Source organism: Pithys albifrons, chromosome 1 (genome assembly GCF_047495875.1).
Source record: "Pithys albifrons albifrons isolate INPA30051 chromosome 1, PitAlb_v1, whole genome shotgun sequence".
Taxonomy (NCBI): domain Eukaryota; kingdom Metazoa; phylum Chordata; class Aves; order Passeriformes; family Thamnophilidae; genus Pithys; species Pithys albifrons.
The window spans coordinates 97,149,834-97,173,221 of record NC_092458.1 but is presented as its reverse complement, the minus strand read 5'-3'; positions in this window follow the sequence as shown (position 1 = coordinate 97,173,221).

Genomic DNA, 23,388 nt, shown 5'->3' with positions numbered 1-23,388 from the left:
GTCTACCTGTAAACACTATACTCAGTAATAGTTCATATTATAATAGTAATATTGTTCAGAAACAGTTATGTACAGTATCCTCAGCTAACTTCCATACACAATGTCTTGGTATTTTATGTTCAATATGAGAATGAAAAAATCTGTGAAGTCAGGATAACCCAGAATAGTGAAATTGGTCAAATTTTGTCAGTGGTCAGGAGATAAACCACTCTAATTTCTGTAAAGAAATCTAACCCTTGAAGAATACTTTTCATTAGACCTTTAAGATGAGTATTTCAAGAAAGAGGCCAGTAGAGAATGAATCCCAAGTCCATATAGAATATTTCACCCATGAAGGGTGAGTATTATGTTTCTCCCATGAGTGTAAAAGCTCCATAAGTCATGACTGCAAAGGCATGAATGAATTATGAAGGTCTTTTGCTTTAGTAAAAGGAGCAGGATCAGCATTTGTACGCAAGACATTCTATTTATTCTATCTATTTCTTGATCTGTTAATTTAAAATTGTTTAAAACTGCCAGTTGTACTAGTAAAGAAATGATCATAGAGAAAAATAGATCAAGTTGATTAGAAACACATAATATGGGTTTCTACAGGTGATCATAAATAATATTGATTTCTGCAAATGCTTCTCAATTCCATATTTTAAAGAATGGCAGGCACTCACAAGATCATCTTGCTTCATTCACTGCTGCTCTTTTGCACCAAATAAGACAAGAGACTTCTGAAAATAAATTAATGTGAAGCTGCATCATGAGAAACCATCAGAATTAGAAATTGCAGAAAAACAGCTTTTGCCTTCAGAAAGTCTATTTCACCATTAGTTCTTCTACTGAATCAGATTGTCTTGGTTTGAGATAAGCAACTGCCAACCCCCCCAAGCACAGAGAGAAAAGCCTCCCTCCTAACACCAGGGAAAGGGAGGAAAAGAGAGGGGAAAGGAAAAAAACCACTTCGAACTACATTTATACTAAATCTACATGTATTTTTCACAGAAAGAAAGAGACAATTAGAAGAGAGTACAAATATACAATCACACAAGTCTACAACAAGTTCCCCACCTCAACTTCTTAACGAACACACAAATTCTACTGTCTTAACTATACATTACTTAAGAAGAAGCTTATTCCCCAGGGAGAAAAACTCAGGCAGAAAGGAGAGACCCAGAACAACACATTTTACTTTCCTGAGGTACCCTGTGAGCCAGTGGTGGGCCTGGTCCTCTCCATCCCCCCTGGGACAGCATCGTGCGTCCTCCCAAGAGGAGGGCTGAGAAGCGACTGACTTAACCACTCCCACACTGGTTCCTACTTCCCTGGAGATGATGTCATAATGTGGTATGGAATACAAAGTTACTGGCTAGAAGAGGTCAGCTGTTAGCTCAGCCCAGCTCAAGTTAGCTGACAGCTTCGGCCTAGTCCAAACTCCAGAGCCCAAATTTAGGCCCACCTAGGTGAACCCATAACATTCTCCACCCCTTATTCCATACCACATTATGTCACCCATACTTAGGTTCTCATGCTTAAACACTCTTTATTTTTTCAGGGCTGTTTTCCACCCCTCCATAATGTGGCTAAGAGTCCATTAGGATGGGGTAGATATTTCAGATGGGAACACAGCAGTTCAACTCAGGTCATCTTATCTGATGGTTCATGTCTTTCACTAGGGTTACCATCCTCTCTTCAGGAGTCTCTAGTTTCCCACTGGGGTTAGGATAGTGTTCACAGTCGGATCCACCCCTTGGCCTCATCCACCTACAGGTGGCCTGAGGCATCATAGGCCCATTGAGCCAGGAACAACCCTCCCCCAGCCAGTCCAGGGTGTGATGTTCTTCATTGGCTCGGCTCTTGGGCACATCAACACTCACACGACGAGTTTTCAAAGATTCAACTCAAACGGCAGTGTCCCACCACACATCAACAGCTTACGCAGGCTTCTCTTCATGTCTTTTTCCTCGGTCACACAGAAGTACTACAGTTCACCATGTGACCCATCCCCCTTAGCAGCAGTCCTAACAGCTTTGGCAGCCTCGGAAGCAGCCCCGACAGCAGCACAAGCAAGCAGCAGAGGCAGAAGCAGCCCCGGCGGCTCGCCAGCCCTGGCTCGCTCGCAGCCCTGGCTCGGCTTGCAGCCTCTCACGGCTTGCGGCCTCTCATGGCTCGCAGCCTCTCACGGCTCACAGCCTCTCACGGCTCGTGGCCTCTCACGGCTCGTGGCCTCTCACAGCTCACGGCCTCTCATGGCTTGCAGCCTCTCACGGCTCACAGCCTCTCACGGCTCGCAGCCTCCCCCGGCTTGCTCGCAGCCCTGGCGGCAGCCCCGCCAGCGACAGCTCTGCCTCCTGGGGGTCGCTCAGCACTGTGGGCGCTGGTTCCGGGCGCCGCATCTGTAGGGTTCTCTGCAGGGGGCTCCGCAGCTCCTCTTTTCCTCGTTCACTGGGGTCTCACAATGGCAAACACGCTTCACAACTGTGGATAACCTTAAGAAGAGTGTTCACAGGTAAATCCACCCCTCGACTTTATCCACCTACAGGTGGCCTGAGGCACCATGGGCCCATCGGGCCAGGAACAACTCCTCCCCATACCAGTCCAGGTGAGATGCTCCTCATCAGCTCGGCCCCTGGGCACATCAGCATTCACATGATGAGTCCTCAGGGATTCAACTCAAACAGCCGTGTCTTGCCACACACGAACAGCTTACATGGGCTTCTCTTTTCTGCAGTGGCTACATTCACAGCAGGCACCAGTCGAGCTGTTTGAACTCACAGACAGTGAAACAGTGAAAAGGAGCATTCAACAGTAAGGGAGAGTTGTTTACATTTTCTGTTCTGGATGTACTTAAACAAGGCAGTTATCACTCTATGTTTCTACAACAATCCTCCCGGGAAGCCTGCCAAGATTCTGGGACACCCACCAAGGTCCTCCGTAGCTCCCGGGTTTCGGCACCATAAACTGTCTTGATTTGAGATAAGCAACTGCCAACCCCCCCAAGCACAGAGAGAAAAGCCTCCCTCCTAACACCAGGGAAAGGGAGGAAAAGAGAAGGGAAAGAAAAAAACACTTCAAACTGCATTTATACTAAATCTACATATATTTTTTCACAGAAAGAAAGAGACAATTAGAAGAGAGTACAAATATACAATCACACAAGTCTGCAACAACAACAAAGTCCAGTTCCCCACCTCAACTTCTTAACGAACACACAAATTCTACTGTCTTAACTACACATTACTTAAGAAGAAGCTTATTCCCCAGGGAGACAAACCCAAGCAGAAAGGAGAGACCCAGAACAACGCATTTTACTTTCCTGAGGTACCCTGTGAGCCAGTGGTGGGCCTGGTCCTCTCCATCCCCCCTGGGACAGCATCATGCGTCCTCCCAAGAGGAGGGCTGAGAAACGACTGACTTAACCACTCCCACACTGGTTCCTACTTCCCTGGAGATGATGTCATAATGTGGTATGGAATACAAAATTACTGGCTAGAAGAGGTCAGCTGTTAGCTCAGCCCAGCTCAAGTCAGCTGACAGCTTCGGCCTAGTCCGAACTCCAGAGCCCAAATTTAGGCCCACCTAGGTGAATCCATAACACAGATAGAAAGTGCAAATAGCAATGCCTTTGACAGAATAAAATGTTATGAACTGTGTCAACTGAAAGAAAAACACTGTAAAGTTACATTTAGGACTGGGTCTGCAAGGCCTGCACAATAGTGCAGGCTCCCATGGGCCTCACGGCAGCTGTAGCTTGAATTTCCTTATACCCTTCCCCACTCTCTTTTCCAGAGTCCCCTTGCAGCCTGACAAGTACCTAGCCAGATGCAACACTCCTTGGTTTTCCCTGTACCTCATTGATCCACCATCTAGAGAGATGGGATTCTGTTGAACTACTTTCCATTCTTTTAACTGAAAATCCTGAAGTTCGCCTTTTCCCACAGAAAACTTTGTGGCAGGCATATTTTTCATCTTCAAACTTTCTTACCCAGGTGTAAGAGGGAAGATACATCAGTGTTATGAGGCAAGATGAGGAAAGAAGAGCAGGGGAAATGAAGACCACACAATTGTAAGACTGATAAAGAAGTCCCTTAAAAGTTTTAAAAATAGAAAAATGGATTTGCTGCATCAGTGCTTCAATGTTTCATCAAACAATTCCAAATAAATTTCAGTTAGACACTAGAGGGAACACTTTTGCCTCCAGCAAGTTAAAGTATCTGTTTAATAGGAGGATGAAAAGTCACCACAATTTCTGTAGAAAATGGCAGACACTGTCCACTTCCAGCTAAGCATTTGCCATGTGAGAAGAAATTATTCTGCCTTTCCATCTATTCAGATAATAGACTCTAGTCACTTAAGTAGGATGAAAATAAAAAAGTCTTTTGCAGAGAACTGCCACAGCTGATGCTCTAGAAAAATTGTGTTGCCAAGATGACACCAGAACATAGATATTAATTACCTTATTATTTGATTTTCTTCATCCTCAGGATGTTTCCATGTAACTTTAAACTTTGTGCAACTCAAATCCAGGGCACCAGGCTTACTTATTAGCTTTGAATAAGAGTGAATCCCTATTTATATGAGAAAAGCCTAAACTGGAACTCACTCGAGAATGGCAAGAGATTTGTAGCCATCTGCCACTGTTCCTTTCTTTTTTTGCTTTTCTTTTTTTTAACTTCTTTTCAATCGTCCCAACAACTGGTGTTTTTATTGTCTGGTATCTCTTTATTCATGTTCAGTCAAAGGGCTCCAAAATACTGTATGTTTCAGTGTACGAGGAAAAGATAACCACCAACCTCCCCCCAAACCAAACAGCTCCAGGGAAAATTCCAATATAATGAAAAGTAAAGGCAATGCACACTTGCACAAACATAAGCTTTTCAGATGCCTGTCAGTTTTGGGATCAATGAAGAGATTTAATCAGAAGAGTCTATTTGAAGAGCTGATCCTGTAGGGATTCTTTATGCCTCATTGGTGTGGTGTGTTGTAGAGATGCAGTCTGCAATGATATGCATGATTCTCCTGGTCCTGGAGTTTTAGTCCATAACTTAGGAGAAAGTGTGCTCCCTGTCTTCCCCTACCACATGGTCACTGAGAGCCCCAGAGAAAGGACCCACAGAGACCACAGGAGAGGGAGAGGAACAAAGAGGAGGTTTATTTGTGGTCAAGGGTTTTTATGGACTTTGGAGGGATTCAAACCCACCAATAAGAGACAAGAGAGGAGTCTGGCTTTGAGCCAATAAGAGTAAGGGGATTTACATTCAGTGGGAGAGGGTTTCAGGTAGCATGATGTCACAATCTTCCCCCAGGCCCCTGAGCTTGCAGGGTATTCTGGGGAGAAGAAGAAATGACTTGACAAAAAAGACACTTCACCAGACATTCTGTACATTCAAACAACATTAAAAACATCAGTTGTTAATGCATTATCAGTGGCTGGTTGATTCTCTTCACAAATCCATTTCTGGCAAGACTTCTTCCATGCCATATATTGTGAATCAATCCCATCAAAGAGCCACATTTGAAGCAGGTATCTCTTGTGCAGAATTGACTCCACTCTTTCACCTCATCATACAGAGACAGATCACTGAAAACAATGATCAGATACCAAACTGGAAGTCTTTGTTTCTTTCCTCTTTCTCAGAAGCAGTTCCAAATCACAGTAGTTTTGATTAAAAGGAAGTGGTTTTCTTTGGTTAATTGTTTCTTTTTCTCCCAGGATTTCCAGGAAGCATAAAGAATAGGGGCAAATGTTTTCTAAAAGTTCAGAACTGTTCTGATTCTACTAGTGTTGTCAATAACTGCAAAGAAATCCCTCTGAATCTCAGCCTCCAGCCTGTCAACCAGTTTTTAAGCACGCAACATATGAATTCATGGAAAAAAAACCAACAAAAACCATAGGCAATGCAGATTTCAGATGGAGAATGTTGTGCATACATATATTTATGAAACCCCTAAGGCTCATCTAGAAAAATGGTTATTGACAGAGATGGGTAGATCTTATTTCAAAAACTCTTGGTTGGGAGTTCATACTATGAAAAATACCTATGACATTCCTGCCATGCATCATGTTATACTTGAAAGGATTCTTCTAAACAAATCTAAATCTGCCCTGAGCTTGCTGGTGTATGCTGAAGGCTTACAGCCCAAAGACACCCTGATCTAACTAGTGGTATGTTCCTTATGGTGCCTGTGGGCTCTGGGAAGCTGTGAATCAGTGAAGCAGCGCAGATTTGGCTGTTGCCTTTCATTTTTCCAGGGTAGCCTCCATTGAAAGGAATGAGAAGAGGACTAGTCTGGCAGTGCAGTGCCACATGGCAGTGTCTCCTGTGGGTTCTTAAAGGCCAGCAGGCTTCAGAGATCAGTGATAACATAGTAAATTCACTTCTTGCCACATGACATTTTCAGATAGCTCTGAAGCCTGTTTCAAGGGTACAGGGCATATGAAGAAATGTTTTAAAGGTAAGAAGTGCTTAAGCTCTGAGATCTCTTTGGCCCATTGTGATAAGATGATCTCCAGTTCCTGTTTCACACTTAGCCTTATACACTACAGCACTCATGGATGAAAAGACACCTAAGTACATTTTCTCTGCTCAGTTTATCTTTTGATCACCTGCATAGATGCTCCTAAATTCTGAAATGGGTTGTAGGGCCACAGTCCTGTGGCTACAACCATAGCACCACTGGGATCTGCAAAACCACATCCCAGCAAAATATTCAGAGGTTCTACTTGTGCTGTTCTCCCTGCTGCGCTATGGTTTTCTGGAGAGGAAGGGAGTTGAACACCTTTTAGGGTCCTGACACATACAACTACAACAGGAACGCTAAATATTTGCAAAACTTACTCTTGGGCTTGCTGTTAAACAAGAGGCACCATACAAAGCATTACAAGTCTGTTGGAAAGACTCAAAAATCCCTAAAGATTTTAAAATAATTTCTGAGGTTTTGCCATGCGTCTCCTCCTGGTTGGCTGAGGGTGAAAAGCCATATGCCTGGCAGGAATGGCCATAATGACAGGGAGAGTTCCTGTTCTCTGATCCAGTTTGTTGCATTGTACTGATGAGAGCCTTGGATTTGTTTGTTGCTCTTTGAGAGTTACCATTATGCTCTTTCTAAGATGCTACCAGACTGAAAAATTTTACACTGAACACAGACGGGCATGTTGTATTTTTAGCAGAAAATTAATTAATTAATATGGCTTATGTAAATTTAAGCTGTTTAGAAGGCTTCATTCTCAATGCAATATTCAATATTTGCTTAATATCTTGTCAGACAGTAATTATATCCCCAGATATTTATGCTCAACTGTAGCAAAATGATTCTTACCATTAATTCTGTCAGAAACAGGGAAAGATTAACTGTACTATGCTTGACATGGATTATTTAGCATTGCACAGGCAATTAGTATGAAAATACATGCACCTTCTGAAAAATGTATGAAGTTAAAAGGATTGTATTTCCATTAAGCATAACAAGATGAAACTAGTTTAAGAAAGGGGAGGAAAAAAAAGGAAAGGAGGCCTTTAACTAATGACTAATAAAAATCAAAATCATAAGTAGTAATTTGGTATTTTTAGAGACAAAATTAACATTTTTAAGAAGTCATTTTGACCACTACAAAGATGCTGTAGAATATCTTTGATCTGGTCCATAACTATTCCAGTAACATTTTCTCCACCTATAACAGGCCTTAGTTATACTAACTGGTACCAAGGCAAATGCATATTCCATGCCAGGAATAACCGAGTTATATCTAGTTTATCACAACAGGTTCAAAATCCTCTGAATATTTTGTAACCAGGCTTGTGCTATGGAAAATGTTCTGGAGTCAAAGTTCACTTTAGTTCTACAAATAACTCATGATTCCTATGCTATTCTTTATTGTGGAAACATCAAAATACTGCCAGCTGTACACTCCTCACTCATTTAATATGAATTTTTCCTCATCAGAAGTAAAAATGAGAAAATCATGTAGCAAAATCCCAAATACATTATTTGGTCTTCTACAAATACAAACCAAACAAGGTAAATAATGTAAAGGCTTTAAGAAGATATTTTGCCAATTCAAAACATTGAACTCTTTCTTTCTATCTTTTGCTTTATAAAAGCCCATTAAAACTATTATGATGGACCAGGATAGGCTTTGTGCAGATGAACAGGTCACATGGAAGGATATACTTAACCCAGCATCTCTTGCCGACTCACTGGCGTGAGAGTTTATTCCATCCTAAACTTCTCCTGGTCGTGATAAAAACATTGTAGCTGGTCTCCAAACTGGCATGTCAATTAATGTTTCCTGCCAAGAAAGGAACTGTAGATTCAGTCTTCACAGTCAAATGGAATAAGCACAGACCAAGGAACTGAGATATCCCAGTATAGTTCTGAAATTCCTATTACAATTTTTGCACAAGTATGCTTAAAACTAGTTATTCATTCATGCCTATAATAATTTAAAAAACCCAGTTCCTGAGTTTGTCTAATCCCAGTGCTTACAACTCCCTAGTGTCATTCCTGTACATCACCAGGCAAATGTGTCTTGTCCTTGCCTTTGTAATCGATCATTTTGTTATGACTCATTTGTCTCTGCCTTTCCTTTTGAAGACAATGTCCTTTTAATCAGACTCTCATGCAACATGTTTTCCAGTAAGGCATTCGTACAGCTTCTAAAAGGTAGTTTAAATACTGCTCCCCCACAAGTGTCTCTCAGCTTCAAGGCTCTCATTTTGGTTTCCATAATCTCTGTGGCAAAACTTAGAGTTTTCTGTGGAAGAAAGACCTTTTTGTCCTCTTAGGGTATATCGAGTGACATAATGGATTACATACCAATATCTGCAGCTACCTCCAGAAGAGCCAACACACCTGTGAAGCACAATGTGGCAGTGAGCTAAAATAAAAGCCATAAGTGTTACAGCTGCCTTTGTCTAGTGCACCCCCTCACAGTTTGTTCATCTGCACCATCAAATGGAGGCACACACCCATCAAGTAAGGTCAGGCCCCACTTTTGGAGCCAGATTTTTGGGTACTACCCCCGGGGTCCCTGCAGTGTGTCCCATTTCCTGTCCTTACATATACCTTAATGTACAGCATGCCAGAAATCAAATTGGTACCCAACCCTGGAGAGTTTGACACTTATTCTGATTCTTATGAGAGATGAAGCAGTCTTGGTGAATGATTCACTTCACCATCTTATTTTTCAAAGAATATGTACTTTCTCTTGCAAAAATTAACATCATTATTAAAATATAAAATGTTTGAAAAAAACTGCATAAAAATTATTGTTACTCTGTAAAACTCTGCTCCTTGAATATCACCTTGATCAGGTAATTGTGCAGGACTGGAAAGACTAAGAATGAATGAATCATATCTTGTTTTTAGCTCTGCATTAGTAATTTGATGCCACCATCTAGCACCTCACCTGCATATTAAACTAATAAAGGGGCTTCCAGTTTCTGCAGTCTGCTTCAGGAGAGAGAAATGGTGCAGAAGTAGCACTTGAAGAAAAGATGAATTTACCTGAACAAAAGAAGAGATTTGCCATCTCTAAGCAGAACTTTGAGAGGGTAGGAGCTTATGTTTGAATCTGATGACAAGCTAAAATCAAATGGAGAAGTAGTATTGGTAGTCACTGCTTCGATTCATAAATATTCTTAATATACTAATTCCCTTTCAGCTTTTCTTTCACCTCAAGTCTCCCTTATTTCTTTGGAAGAGAGTTTTTGCATTGCAAAATTGCTCAGATCCTCTCATTTCCATGTTTAGCATAGGAGGACTCCTCAAACAAATATTTTTTCTGATTTTGATTCAAAACAAGGTGCTACACAGAGCAATGCCAGTTCCTTTGGTAGTCATTAGCCAGGCACAACCCTAACAATGATTAAGTTTGTAGGACACATGGAAAAGTATCAGTGTGAAACCTATTACTACTCCATGCAATTTATTTTGCAAAACAAATGAACGAAATGTTGCTTTTATTGCAAATCCATAACAATTTTGCTGAATTTAGAAAACATGAGGCATGTAAGTAAGAGACTAAATGGGCTCTGGGAGGGATGCACATAGAGCAGAAGCATGGAGACCAGGGTGTTGGAAGTCAGAATGCAATCTGCTTGCAAAGGTGACCCTATGAATGAGCGGCCCCATAACAGCTGTCCAACATCTGAGGTAAAAGTGAAAATGTTACCTGAAAATGCAGAACTGACAGATCTAGAAGGCAAATTATTAAAACCTCTGAAAGGGGGTAGTACTGCCCATAAATGTTCCAGTTCTTCCCTGCTACAGTGCATTTTTGGTGAGGTACTGATTTAATTCTGGACACATTGAAGAACTTTATAGAGATTAAAACATGCAGAAGAGCTTAAATGCGGAGTTAAATTTGAATTTTCATTTTAAAACACTTACTGAAAGCCAAAAGTAGCATTTCTTGCTTCCATTTTAATAAGCTAGTGACAATTTTTCCACCCCATTTAGGTTTTAACACTTCTTTTTTACAAGCAGTTATTCTAGCTGATGGGGAGCAAGGAAGGAAGAGTCCTGCTCATCCATATATTCCTGGTGGAACTGCCTCTCTCATGCTTTAGATTTGTGCAGAAACCTTAAAGAGAAACTTTCACAGAAGTAAATTGAGTATCTAACTCCATCTACATCTGAAAACTAGAAATATGCACGTAAAAATTTTTAACACCCGATGCTATTTTTAGTAAGAATATACAGCAGGTCGGAGGCTCCTTATGTGAGGACAAGTGAGTCTGCAAAATAATTCATATTTCTGTCCACCAAGTCAGAAATACCATTTCTGCCACCCCCAGCATTGCCCAATAACAGCAAACAGAACATGAGGACTGACAGGTGTTTCTAAGCATGATTTTCCCCTTTTCAGGATTTAGTTTTTCTACTAAGGTCAAGATGAAAAATGAGCCAATATTCTATTGGTTTTAAACTATGGTTTACTAAATTTAAAAAGACAGAATTGCCTCAGACATGCATAGATCTAAGCTCTACCATATTTTAATACACTACTGAACAATTACATGAGGAACTTCATTGACTTCAGTGGGATTACCCTTTTGAGTAAGGATTCAGCTAGCACAGTAGGAGGTTAAAAATCTAGTTCATAATTTGTAATGCTGTAGACTGGCGGAATGACACAGTTAATATATTGTAGCCTGAAGTTCTGGTGATTAAAAAGACACACACTTTAGCAGAAATAATCAGAAGAAGATCTCTTAATTAGAAATTTCTATGACTATCAGTTAATCTCTTTGTGATCCTTTGTCAATGACAAGTGCTATAAAAATGCAAATTTCTTTCATTGTATTATTTATCCATTTAATTGAAAAAAAGCCCAAGATTTTTATTGTATTTTGGTTAGTAAAATACTAAATATGACAGAACAAATACATTCTTGTTGAAAGCTTTTGAAACTGAGTTACAGCACAAATGAGTCTGACCCTAATATCTAGATGACAGTAGGTTTTCTCAGCATAGAGGTGAGACTGAGGGGTGACCTTCTTGCTGCCTACAACTTCCTCATTAGGCCAAACAGAGAGGGAAGCACCCATCTCTTCTCTCTGGTGTCTGGTGATGGGACATGAGGGAATGGCTTAGAGTTGCACCAAGGGAAGTTCAGATGGGATATTAGGAAAAAGTTCTTCACTGAAAAATGTGGTCAAGCACTGTAACAAACTCCTCAGGGAAGTGGTGAAGATCTCAAGCCTATCAGTGTTCCAAAAGTGTTTAGACAATGCTCACAGATATAAGGTTTGATTTTTCAGTTGCCCAGTATGGAGACAGGAATTGAGGGTCTGACGATACTCGTGGGTCCAAGTCAGTATGTTCTGTGATTCTGTGGCACCAAGTATCTATTATGTATTATTGAAAACAAAAAACAATACCACTTTAGCTTAAGAAATAATATTTTTATATAAACCAAGATCTCTGCCTTTGTCACACTTTCAAATCACTTGTCCCTTTGTACTCCTGGTTTCTTTCCAAATGCAGTTCTTGTAATTTCAATTTTAAAAGGGTTTTTAAAAGTTGTCGCTTGTTCTCTTACATTAATTGATTAAATTCCATAAAATATTGTTACTAGCATGTTTTCTGTATAAAAATGCTTTCTTCTAAGGCCTTTTCTGGATGGAAGACCCAAAAGTTTTGCTGGAATGGAGGGAAATAAGTAAGACAAGTATTTCAAGAAAAAAACAAAGACAAAAAAATCAAACCAATAAACAGTAGGAAGGAAGGTTTAGGCCTTTTTTTTCCCATTTCAAAAAGCAGCTGCTTGGAATAAACATGCTTCTGAAATGATAGCAAGACATGGAAGAATATTCAAAAAATGTGTTCTCATTTGTAGTAGTACTCAACAGAAGGATCAAAGAACTGATCACTCCTAATGCTCTTCTTCATTTATTTAACAAAGTTAGTAACTTTTGTTATGGGTCTCCCACCTTAACTATAAGTAGTTTCAGACATATAAAGCAAGACCAACTGAGTAGTGCAGAAGGACAAGTGAATGTTCAAGGGAGGCTTGAGCGAATTAATAAGGAACTGGGGCACCCTTTCCACTCACTTTCTTTGGTTACCAGATCCCGCAGAGCCTCTCTACCCAAGAGACAAGTTTCACTCTACAAAATGTGAAACATCTAAGCAACGTTTCAGTGAGTGATACATCTGTGCCATCCTTTCAGAAGGACTCTCCAGGGTGACAGCATGTAAGGTAGAAATCTGTCCCTTTGCACATGTGGCGAGGAGGAGGGTGGTGGGATGGCATAAACCTGGATCACTAAACACACACTAGAGGTCACTAAGGGGGTTACAGAGCTGCAGGGACTTGATGCTGGCTGTTCCCTGAAGTGCTGATTACCACAGCAAGCTCCTCTTCTGGCTGAACATGAAGAAAATTAAAAGCTCTTTTTTCTGGCAGCTGTTATTGCATTGATGTTGACAGAAGGAAAGTTATCCCACTTATCCTCAAAGATAAAAGTAGAAATTATAGTCAAGTAATCAACTATTATAGTAAATAGATCAACGTCTAAGTATTACTAAAAGACGTCAGATGCCTATGACACTGGGTAATCCTTTCACATGTTGGTATTCTCTGCAAAATGTAGAATGTTCTGCTCTCCATATACTTTCCTTACTCAAGGAGTAGTAAGAGCTCTTCAAAGTACCTTGAGATGAGATCTGAATAAGCAGGGGCCAGTGCTTTGGTGTAGAGGATGGAGTGACTAGTTTCAATTCAAGAATGCATTAAAGAAAGTATGAAGAAGAGCTGAATGGAGAAGAGGAGCAATTTTGGAACACATTCTGTGAATTTCCTAGCATAGTGTACTGTAGAACACTTTCATATCAGATACTGCCCTGATGTCTTCTTTTACATTTCATGGCAGCATATAAGTGTTCTAAAGTAGAGCACCATAGTTGATACCAATCTCCTAAATAAATAGGCACACCATCAGTTCCAGCAGTACTGGTTAGACTATCCAAAATCAGACATTGAAATCCCCATGCAGGAGGAAGCAACAGACATATATGCATTTAAAACCAACATCAACACACTAGTCTTGAAACCCAAACCTAAAAATGTATATTCCTTGAATATGTATCACAAATGTAGGTAGTCACTATTTAAAGAGAGAAAAAAAAACAATAGCAGCAAATGCACAGGTAAAGGTGGTATGAGACTTTTATGGTTACATTCAGGAATTGAGGAAGAAAGGTAGCAATGAATGCTCTTGTGGATGATTCTTATTGCTGTTTACATCAAAGCAAACTACCATTTAAATGCTAATAATTGCATTCTCTGCCAGCAAAGACGGTTTTGAAGGAACAGAATGATAATCCTAAGGGACATTCAGAGATTTATTTTAGATCTGGAATGGCAACAAATTACCACTGTCTCTTTCAAAAGAATGACCAAAGCATTTAAGGGTGAATTTACTGAATTCAATAAACAATTTCCAGGCGATTTCATTAGATAATGAGAACTTATTATGTACTAAGTTTTCTGAAGGGCCTAAAAAAGACAAATAGTGACAAGTACTAACAATACCATACACTGGCAGCATTCATTTCCAATCTGAAAACCAGATTCAGGATCCTTACTGCTTAGGAAACACTGTATTGCATTACATTATGAAGTCAGATCTTGGTTTTATAGGTTAGTTATAATAGAAGAATATTTGTCTGATTTGAAGTTCTTTGGACTAATTTCTTTCCTACACATTCCTTATTCATTAATCATTTGTAACACTTGCTAAAATCCCCAATAATGCTTTGAATTTCCATATTTTACCTGCATTATTAAATCACCTGGCTTAAAGCTAAGTCTGAGGTGGCTCCTTCCCAAGGCACCGAATCTGCATCAGGAAGGACACAAATTCAGGCAGCTGTTAACCCTTTTAGCATTGACTTTATTGAAGAACATAAACCCAACTGAAACTGGTCAGACTAAAGATAGATGAACATGTTGATAGAAGAACTTTCTCTTTTTGCCTTAGCCTGGCTCAGGCCAGCTCTGTTTGCTCTCCTTTGAATAAGCAGTTATTCTCTCCTCCTTTCCCAGCTCCAACAAAATTATAAACTTCTGCCATAGCTCCCCTCAGGTTTTTTTTTTTTGTTGTTGTTTTTTAGGCAGCTTCCTTACTTATGTCCCATGTACAAGCTGTTCTGTACTCTATTACTATCCATCCTTTTTTAGAAAACCTATCTGTAATCAACAAAGTTTTCATCAAACTCACTAATTGTTGAATATACACAAGTAGACATGTAAAAGAAGCTCATGGAGTGCTTTAATAGAAGCTCACAGTGTTCTCCATGGGAATAGCATTATACACACTGTGCTATAATTCCATAGCTTTTGGTTGATTTTATATCCCCACCTATATCAGCAATCAACAGTACAAGTGTGGTATAAAATCTTCTAAGGTACATAAGAATTATTTTTCTTCCTCTGTTAAGATACATCTCTATCTTTTAAGAACTGCTATAATAATAGTAAGAAGAAGGGTAACAATGCCTCAGATCTGCTGCTGCACTAAAATGGTTACATAGTTCTGCCCACAGAAGAAAATCCTAAGGACCTCTATTTCTATGGAATATTTCTGTTTTGTGGTCTGAAATTATCTGCAAAATCTAAATCCTCAGCAGAGAATATGTAAGTTCTTTGTTGAATAAGTGAGTGTGAGGTTTCTCTGATTCTAGAGCTCATCAGTAGATAAAACACACGGAGAATGAGATCAATAAATAGCACAAAAAAAAAGTAGCAGAAACACCTAAAGCTTAAATAAATTAGAAATAGTTATCTGAAAAGAAACTAAGAATGCAAACCTGGAACAACTAGAAAGCTTCTAGTTTTCAATTATTTGGATTTTCTAAGCAGTTTTGTCTCTAAGACAATTAAAAGTTTTTAAAAGCCCTTTGGAAAACAGATAGTACTGAGCATCTATGCTGAGCCAGGCAAGAGAATTCCTGTGTATAAATCTAGAAATAAGGATATATGGGCAGCAACATCTGCCCATTATCTGCAATAGTGTAAGACTCAAAAAAGTACCAGCAAAAGCAGCGGGAGATGTTAGCTATAAAAGCAATACAATACTGATTTTTTCCTGACTAAGGGAAAGACATCATTTAACTTCATTGGGTCTAGGATATGGCACTAAGTCCAATTACGCAGGCCAGATGTAAGGAATTTATTCCTCTTAGGAGAAAGCAGGAGAAGCAGATGGTTGTTTCTAGCAAACACATTGCAAGCCATAGGAAGAGTCTGTCTGCATTTCCTGTGAAAACTAAGATTTCACTAGAAATAAGAACATCTCTAAAACCAATGTGTTCCTTTAATGGCTCAGAAAACAATAACTTACTTATTATCTCATCATGCCTAAAGGTATTAAAGATCGTATGCTGGATTTGTTCCTTTGCTTTACAATTCTTTCTGTACTTGAGATGGTGGATGGTCTCAACTTTTGTACTGAGGTAATTATGTAACCCTAATTTATTTTTAATATCTCAGTGCTATAGTGTTCATACTGAAGGGCACATTTAGCTTTAAGTGGGTAAGTCCCATTTAATTCAATGGCCAATTGTGTGCTCAAATAACTTGCTGATTCTAAGTCATTTGCATCCACCAATAAAAAGTAGCAAGAAGTTACCCTTCTCTCATTTGGGTCCTGAATGCTCAAGTGTACCTCAGCAAAAGGGCTGACACTGGGAAATATGATGCTTCTGCTACTGCATTACCCTTTTTACCCATTACTAGACAGAAGATGGAAAGTCCATAACTAAAAAAAATAATTAATCTTGGCTGCTTTTTTCTTCTCCTTATCTCATTAATGGTTTGCAAATATTGTTCGCATTAAGGCAGCGTCTTAAAGCATTTATTGGTATCCAAACTGTATTGGAAAAAATGTTCCACTTGTCAGTTCTGTGTTTGCTGTATAAAGACCACTTCAATACCTATGATCAGAATGCACATGGACAGCAGAGTGTGGCCCAGAACCACTCCTTGAAATGCAGCATTTCCTGGTGTGGCCCAGAGGTCTGCGCTTTTGAGTCTGTGTTGTGACCAGATTGCAAGAAGAATCTGAGGCACTCTCAAGGAGGAAATATTTTATTCAAAGCTGTACTGCTGCTAAAATAATACCAAATGGGATACTGGGAATTGCCAGCCATTGAAATGACAATTTATTATAAAGAAGTCCAAGGAAGGTATTGCTTTTTAAAATTGTGCTACTATAAAATATCCTCTTGAAGCTTGCTAAAGTGAGATCTAATTTAAGGCATGTCCCTGCATCCTTGCTTTACATTGTTCTCTGTAGGTGTTACAGGAAGAGTTACAAAAGAACAAGTTGCCATCATATTTTTCTTATGACTAACAATATGGCTTAAAGAAAAGGAATGGAAAACCTTAACTCTGATATTCTTTTTCCCAGGGGTTTTTAAAAAACAACCAACCCTGTAAATGTTATTTTCGATGCCTTGAGTTTTATATCCTCTATGCCTAAAACAAAAGGAAAATGTTACATTGTGCAAATAGGATTTCAGTGGCAGCATTAGGAAATTCTTGTGTTTCAAGTTGTGCCAGGGGAGGTTTAGGTAGGATATTAGGAAAAATTTCTTGACTGAAGGGGTTGTAAACACTGGAACAGGCTGCTTAAGGAAGTGGTTAAGTCACCATCCCTGGAGGTATCTAAAAGAAGTGGAGATGTGGTGCCTGGGGACACGGTTTAGTGGTGAACTTTGCAGTGCTTGATTAAGAGTTGAACTCAATCATCTTAAGGGTCTCTTCCAACCTAAATGATTCTACACATGGATCAATGGCAGAACAGACAGTTCAAGGTCCACCTGCTGTACCTGCAATTACTTAGGTATATGTGTCCCTCCTTTCCTGCAGTATTTGATGCAAGGGACAAAACAGGCTTGGTAACCCTCAGGGTGGCAGTGTTTTTTGAGATGTCAGATCAGAATTAGCTAATCCTTAAATGGATAAGGATGATTCATCACCTTATCATGGTTAGGTCACAGCTCAAAATCAGTCTGTAAAACCAACTATGTTACACTGAAATCCATTCATTTAATGTAATTTCAGAATCTAAGTTTTCACACAGTGCTATTAAATTCTCTCAACTGATTGTCATCTTTAGAATGGCTTTGCTTAAACTGTGGGACAAAATGATATTACCTTCTTACTTACTCAATTGCACATACTAATAGACTCAGCAAGAAAATTATATGTGCCAGTAAGAAAGATTTGCCCAGTCTGGCTCCTCCTCAGCATGACAAAACTCATGAAATCACCTCATCAAGCAGCCAAGATGATTGCCTGCTATTAATGAAGTGACTGGGAGGCTTGATATTGACATTGAACACGAATGTACGTTAAGCTTCTGAGAAGTCAACAACAGTGCACAGAGAACAACACAAGGCCAAACATAACGTTATCATTTGCTCCATTCCTCATAAACAGTGCTATAGCTCCAAGGGGATTCAGAAAGATATTAATTTACTTTGTTCTGAGATAAGGTTATTTCAAGGCTTCTTTCTACTTTTCATTTTGTTTTACCTTTCTGAAAACCAGCACTCCGTTCAGATGAATTCCCCATACCTGGTCTCAGTCCTAGAATGATTGGGTTTTTTCAGTGAAATAGACTAAAATCTGTTCACCTATTCTGATTTGTAGGAGAGTAAAATAGTTCCAAATTGTGTAAAAAGTGATGTTTTACCCTCAAAGATTACTCAGATACAACTGAAATTGCAAAGTAATCCCTTCTATATAACCACTGTGTATTGAGATGAAATCTCCAAGATACTGAAGGGTGGTGAAGGACAAGGAAGGGATAAAGTTATATGAGTCTGCAGTTGTAACACTGAGTTTCTGACCAATAAAAAATGACCACTATTTACACTAAAATTTTTAGACCTGCAAAATATTTTAGGCACGTAACAATAGTGTAACATTGATATTAGTTTTCTGTTATGGAGTGGCTTCAACCTCACTGAAACTGGTGTATTTATTTAGGATAAGAAAGAAGTTAGGTACATTTTTCAACTGAAAGTTGAATGCAAGGATGCTGGGGAAAATGAAGGACAGACATTAAGGAGAGCATTTTGGAGTATTATTTTATGTGAAGGATAGTGATATGAGAAGTTCAAATTATCGAGCAACAATTGAAGAAGTGAAAAAAGGGATAGACTGAGGCTCAAGCCTACTACCACCTAGACTAACCATACTAATCTAAAGCAGAAAATGTAAACCAGGTTGCTGACTAAGGGAGTTGACTCTCTGGCTTGGATAAATATCATTGGGATTTTCAGATTCCTCCTATTACAGACATGGATTTGTGGATTTTAAAAAGAAATGGAAAAAGAGACAGTTTACCCCAAACAAGAGAAACTCATCTATGAAGACAGCTAGCTGATTCCCCAGTTTCTTCTCTGGAATAATTCAGCAGAAGACCAGGAACTCTTGTGTAAAATCTGCAGACAACTTTGAGCATGCAGCTCTGGAAGGACAGTGAAGCCTTTGTTTAGAAAGACAACATCTAAACAGAATGTCATTCTTATTGTTGTGTCCTGATCACAATTCAAATAGTTACAAATGCAGGAAACTAACTTGTAGATGTTTCACAGTTGTCATGACTCCACCAATCTGAACAAAATTTTTATGATTCATATTGTTAAATGTCCATGTTAGACACAAAAGCTAATCTCTGACAACACTGCTGTGAGAGAAGCAACTAAATTAGAACCTGTTTTTAGGTGGACATGCTAACATTTCTGGAGTAATTAAAGTAATTTCTATACTTTCATTGCAAGAAAAGCAAATATATTTGTGTATAATATTTATCTACTGGTGGATTCAATGGATTTCAATACATTTCACAGAAAGCAGCTTTTTTTAATTACCTTGTATCTCTAAAGAGAAAGACACATGAATACAACCTTGATTAGGAGTATTGCAAATAACTAATTATTTTTTATTACTTTCACTCACTGTAGTCAAGCTAAATTAATGTTCCGAGATAAGAGACTTGACTAGACAAGGAGGGAGGGAGACAATGCTGTGAATGACCTTCTAGGCAAGACAGATTGTGCAGTGAGGAATAGGTTAAAGTAGAGCAGCAAGTGAAAGGGGAATGGGAGGGGAAAAGAAGAAAAGAAGAAAATGCTCAGAGAGTCAGAGCAACAGGCAAAAGAGAAGAACTCAGCAGCTGCATTTTAAATGGATAAGAGGCCAAAGTTCACTTATTGCAGTAAGAAAATGCAATCTAACAGGAAGAGAGGATGACTGGAGCCAGGATTTTGTGACCTGTAATTGCTCTATCAGGGACAGAGAAGCATAGATTACCATGGAAAAAAGTAATCCACAGAACAGTTTCCCAAGATGCTCATGCAGACAAAACCTCCTCTTATATCTCCTAAAAGGTACAGTAAACGGAGTGCAAACAAAAATGATACAGCTGTATTAGGAATCACAGAACTAACTATTTCCAATGCCTCATGGATACCAATGGAGGAATTCTGATTTAAGGAAGAACAACTATGTTTGATTTCTTTCCAAAGACGGGAAGTTTCTTTTCCCTCTAGTAGAATTCAAGAACCTCTACAATAACAAGGCAAGACTGAGATGCACTATGCAATAATGTCTTCTGCGACATACAGATGGGCTCGGGACCAAGAGGTGGATCTAACCATGGACAGTGTCTCACAGGTTATCCATGACTGTGACACATGTGCTGCCATCAAGCAGGCCAAGCGGGTGAAGCCTCTATGGTATGGTGGATGGTGGTCGAAATACAGGTATGGGGAGGCCTGGCAAGTTGACTACATCACACTTCCCCAAACACACCAAGTCAAGTGCTATGTGCTGACCATGGTAGAGGCAACCACTGGATGGCTGGAGACATACCCCGTATCTCACGCCACTGCCCGGAATACCATCCTGGGCCTTGAAAAACAAGTCCTGTGGAGACACGGCACCCCAGAGAGAATAGAGTCTGACAATGGCACCCACTTCAAGAACAGCCTAATAGACACCTGGGCCAGAGAGCACGGCATTGAGTGGGTGCATCATATCCCCTACCATGCTCCAGCTGCCGGGAAAGTTGAGCGATGTAATGGACTGCTGAAAACCACCTTGAAGGTGTTGGGTGGGGGAACTTTCAAACACTGGGAGCTGCATTTGGCAAAGGCCACCTGGTTGGTCAACATCCGGGGCTCCATCAATCGAGCTGGCCCTGCCCAATCAGAACTCTTGAATACTGTAGATGGAGATAAAGTCCCTGCGGTCCATATGAGAGGTATGTTAGGAAAGACTGTTTGGGTTAGTGCCACCTCAGACAAAGGCAAACCCATCCGAGGGATTGTCTTTGCTCAAGGACCTGGTTGCTCTTGGTGGGTAATGCAAAAAGATGGAGAAACACGTTGTGTATCACAAGGGGACCTAATTTTGAGTGAGAAGAGTTTGTAATGTTTCATTGTATATATCATAGAATCGATTGGGTTGGAAAAGACCTCCAAGATCATGTATATATAGATAAAAAGGGGATTAAATTCGGGAATGACTAGATGGTGTAGAATAAGGGGTGGATAATGTCCTAGTTCAGCAGGAGGGACCAGTTACCACTGTGTGGGGGTGATCAAAGCTGTGTATTCTACCCCCTCTATTCATTCCCCAAGGACAATGGACCATTAGCAGAAGCTGCCCAGGGAGTCATTAGCACCTTCACAGCCAGCCTGAGGGGGTGGAGCTGCAAATGGGCCATCAACGGTTCAACAATACCCCCTGGCTCCCAGAGTTAATCACCCATTGTGTGAGTCCCCGCCCAGGGGGAGGGAATGGGTGCTCCCTGAGGGTACATAAGTGATGGGTAAGAAGACCTTGAGAACCTCTCGTCGGATCCAGAGGAGCAGCAGGACCTCAACAGGAGGAGATCACCGCTCTTGACCAGACTACAGCCATCACCTGCACCCGACAGGTTTCTCACTTTTTTTTGCTTTGAACTTGGGGGGAACCACGCAGGTCTCAGCACAAGGGCTAACAAACCCCTTTGTGTTTGTGCCCCAGGACACTGGGTTTAAACTGCTAGGTTTTGAGTTTAAAGCAATTTCTCTTTGTGTCAGTGTATTTATTGTAATATTATTATTAAATTTTAGCCTCTGACTTATAATCTCTCTCGTGGTGAGTTCATTTTCCCTGCTGGTTCACCCTTAAACCAGCGCAACTGGTTTATAGAAAGAGGAAAAATTAAAAGTAAACTACAATATGAAACATACATGTGAAGGTAAAAAGAAACGACAACTCCACAGTGAGTTGCCTACCCAATAATACAAATTCCACCACCTCAGTTACAAAACACCCCAGAGAGCTTAACCCGCCAAGGGACAGACCCAAGCAGAGAGAAAACTAAGAATAAACATTTACTTTCCCGTACATGACCCAGCGGTGAGGTGGTGCTGCGCCTAACTCAAAGAAGACAGCAGCAGCGTCCTGCCACTACCATGGCCATGACCAAAAGAGAAAGAAGTTTCCTACTCCCTCTCTTTTTATATTTGAGATGATGTCCGAATATGGTATGGAATACCATTGGCCAGTAGCAGTCAGCTGTCAGATGGCCTGACCCAGCTCGAGTCAGCTGATAATCCAAGCCCTGCTCTAAAAGCTAAAGCATAAATTTAGGTCTACACCTGCTTGAACCCTGGACACTTGCCTGTGACATCCATACATTAAAGTGTTACTTCCAGGTAATATATCCTCTTCTCATTAGGGAAATTCTTCTTCAGTGTAAGATACCTTATTGCTACTTTACATATATAAGTCTCATCATGCTCATCTACATATAGATAGACTGCATGTAATATATATGTTTGCAAAAATCATCTGAATAGCAAAATATCTTGCTAGATGATTCACTTTATTTTTAGTATCTCCTATTTTTGTAGTAAAGCAGCTTTGCTGGATTATTATCAGTAATTATTACAGTCCATGACATTAAAACATGGACTTTGCTCAGAAAATGTAAGGTTACAAGCCTTCATGACTTTACTAGAGCTCTTGATACTTTTATTAAATTGAGGTTATGTCTTAAGGATGAAATCACAAAAGAATATTGATTTTATTTTATTTGAAAGCAAAATTTCTACTCTCCATAGTTGATGAGAAAATCTTAAACTATGAAATAAGTGGGTTCTCAAAGTTCTGAAATTAGAAGACCAAGTAAATCCCTCTTATATCCCACTACTTACTGCTCCTAAAATGTGCTCAGTGTACGTATGAGCACATGCATGTGTACATATTTTAACTGAACCCCATTTTTGAGCTTCATTTGGTTTTATGAATCCTTAAGATTCGCAATACTCACACCTAACCTTGCAGCAGAAGTTAAGAAGTTCATATTTCATGTTGAAATGAAAAAATGAAGAAAGTGACATTTATTATACAACAGAGTATTGTTGCTACTAAAATTGTTCTTGTCAGTTTTGCTAAAGAATATGAAAGGTGGAAAATTTTTGTCTTATAATCACTGCAAAACTTTTTGTGCAATTCTTCCTTTTTTGGATTTATGAGGAGACTGAAAATTCAACCACTGAATATAATGTTTCAAATATAGATCTGCTGCTATCTTGTCATATCTTAAAGTGATTTTGAACAAGCTCTTCTTTCAGATGTAGATCAGACAAACAAGCAAGTAGGCAGTTGAGGAGGAATAAAAAGCAAAGCAAGACGTCCTTTTGAGTTTTTCAACTTTGTTAGTGGTGAGGACTCAGCACTGATGAAAGATTCCTACTGTTTAGGTCTTGCAAATTCTTGGTCTTTGAACTATTTAAACACTGAGGATCTTGTACTTGCTGTGGCAGGGAGTGCTTTCCTACCACTGACCCTTCCAGGATGAGATTCCAACACTGATTGCATCT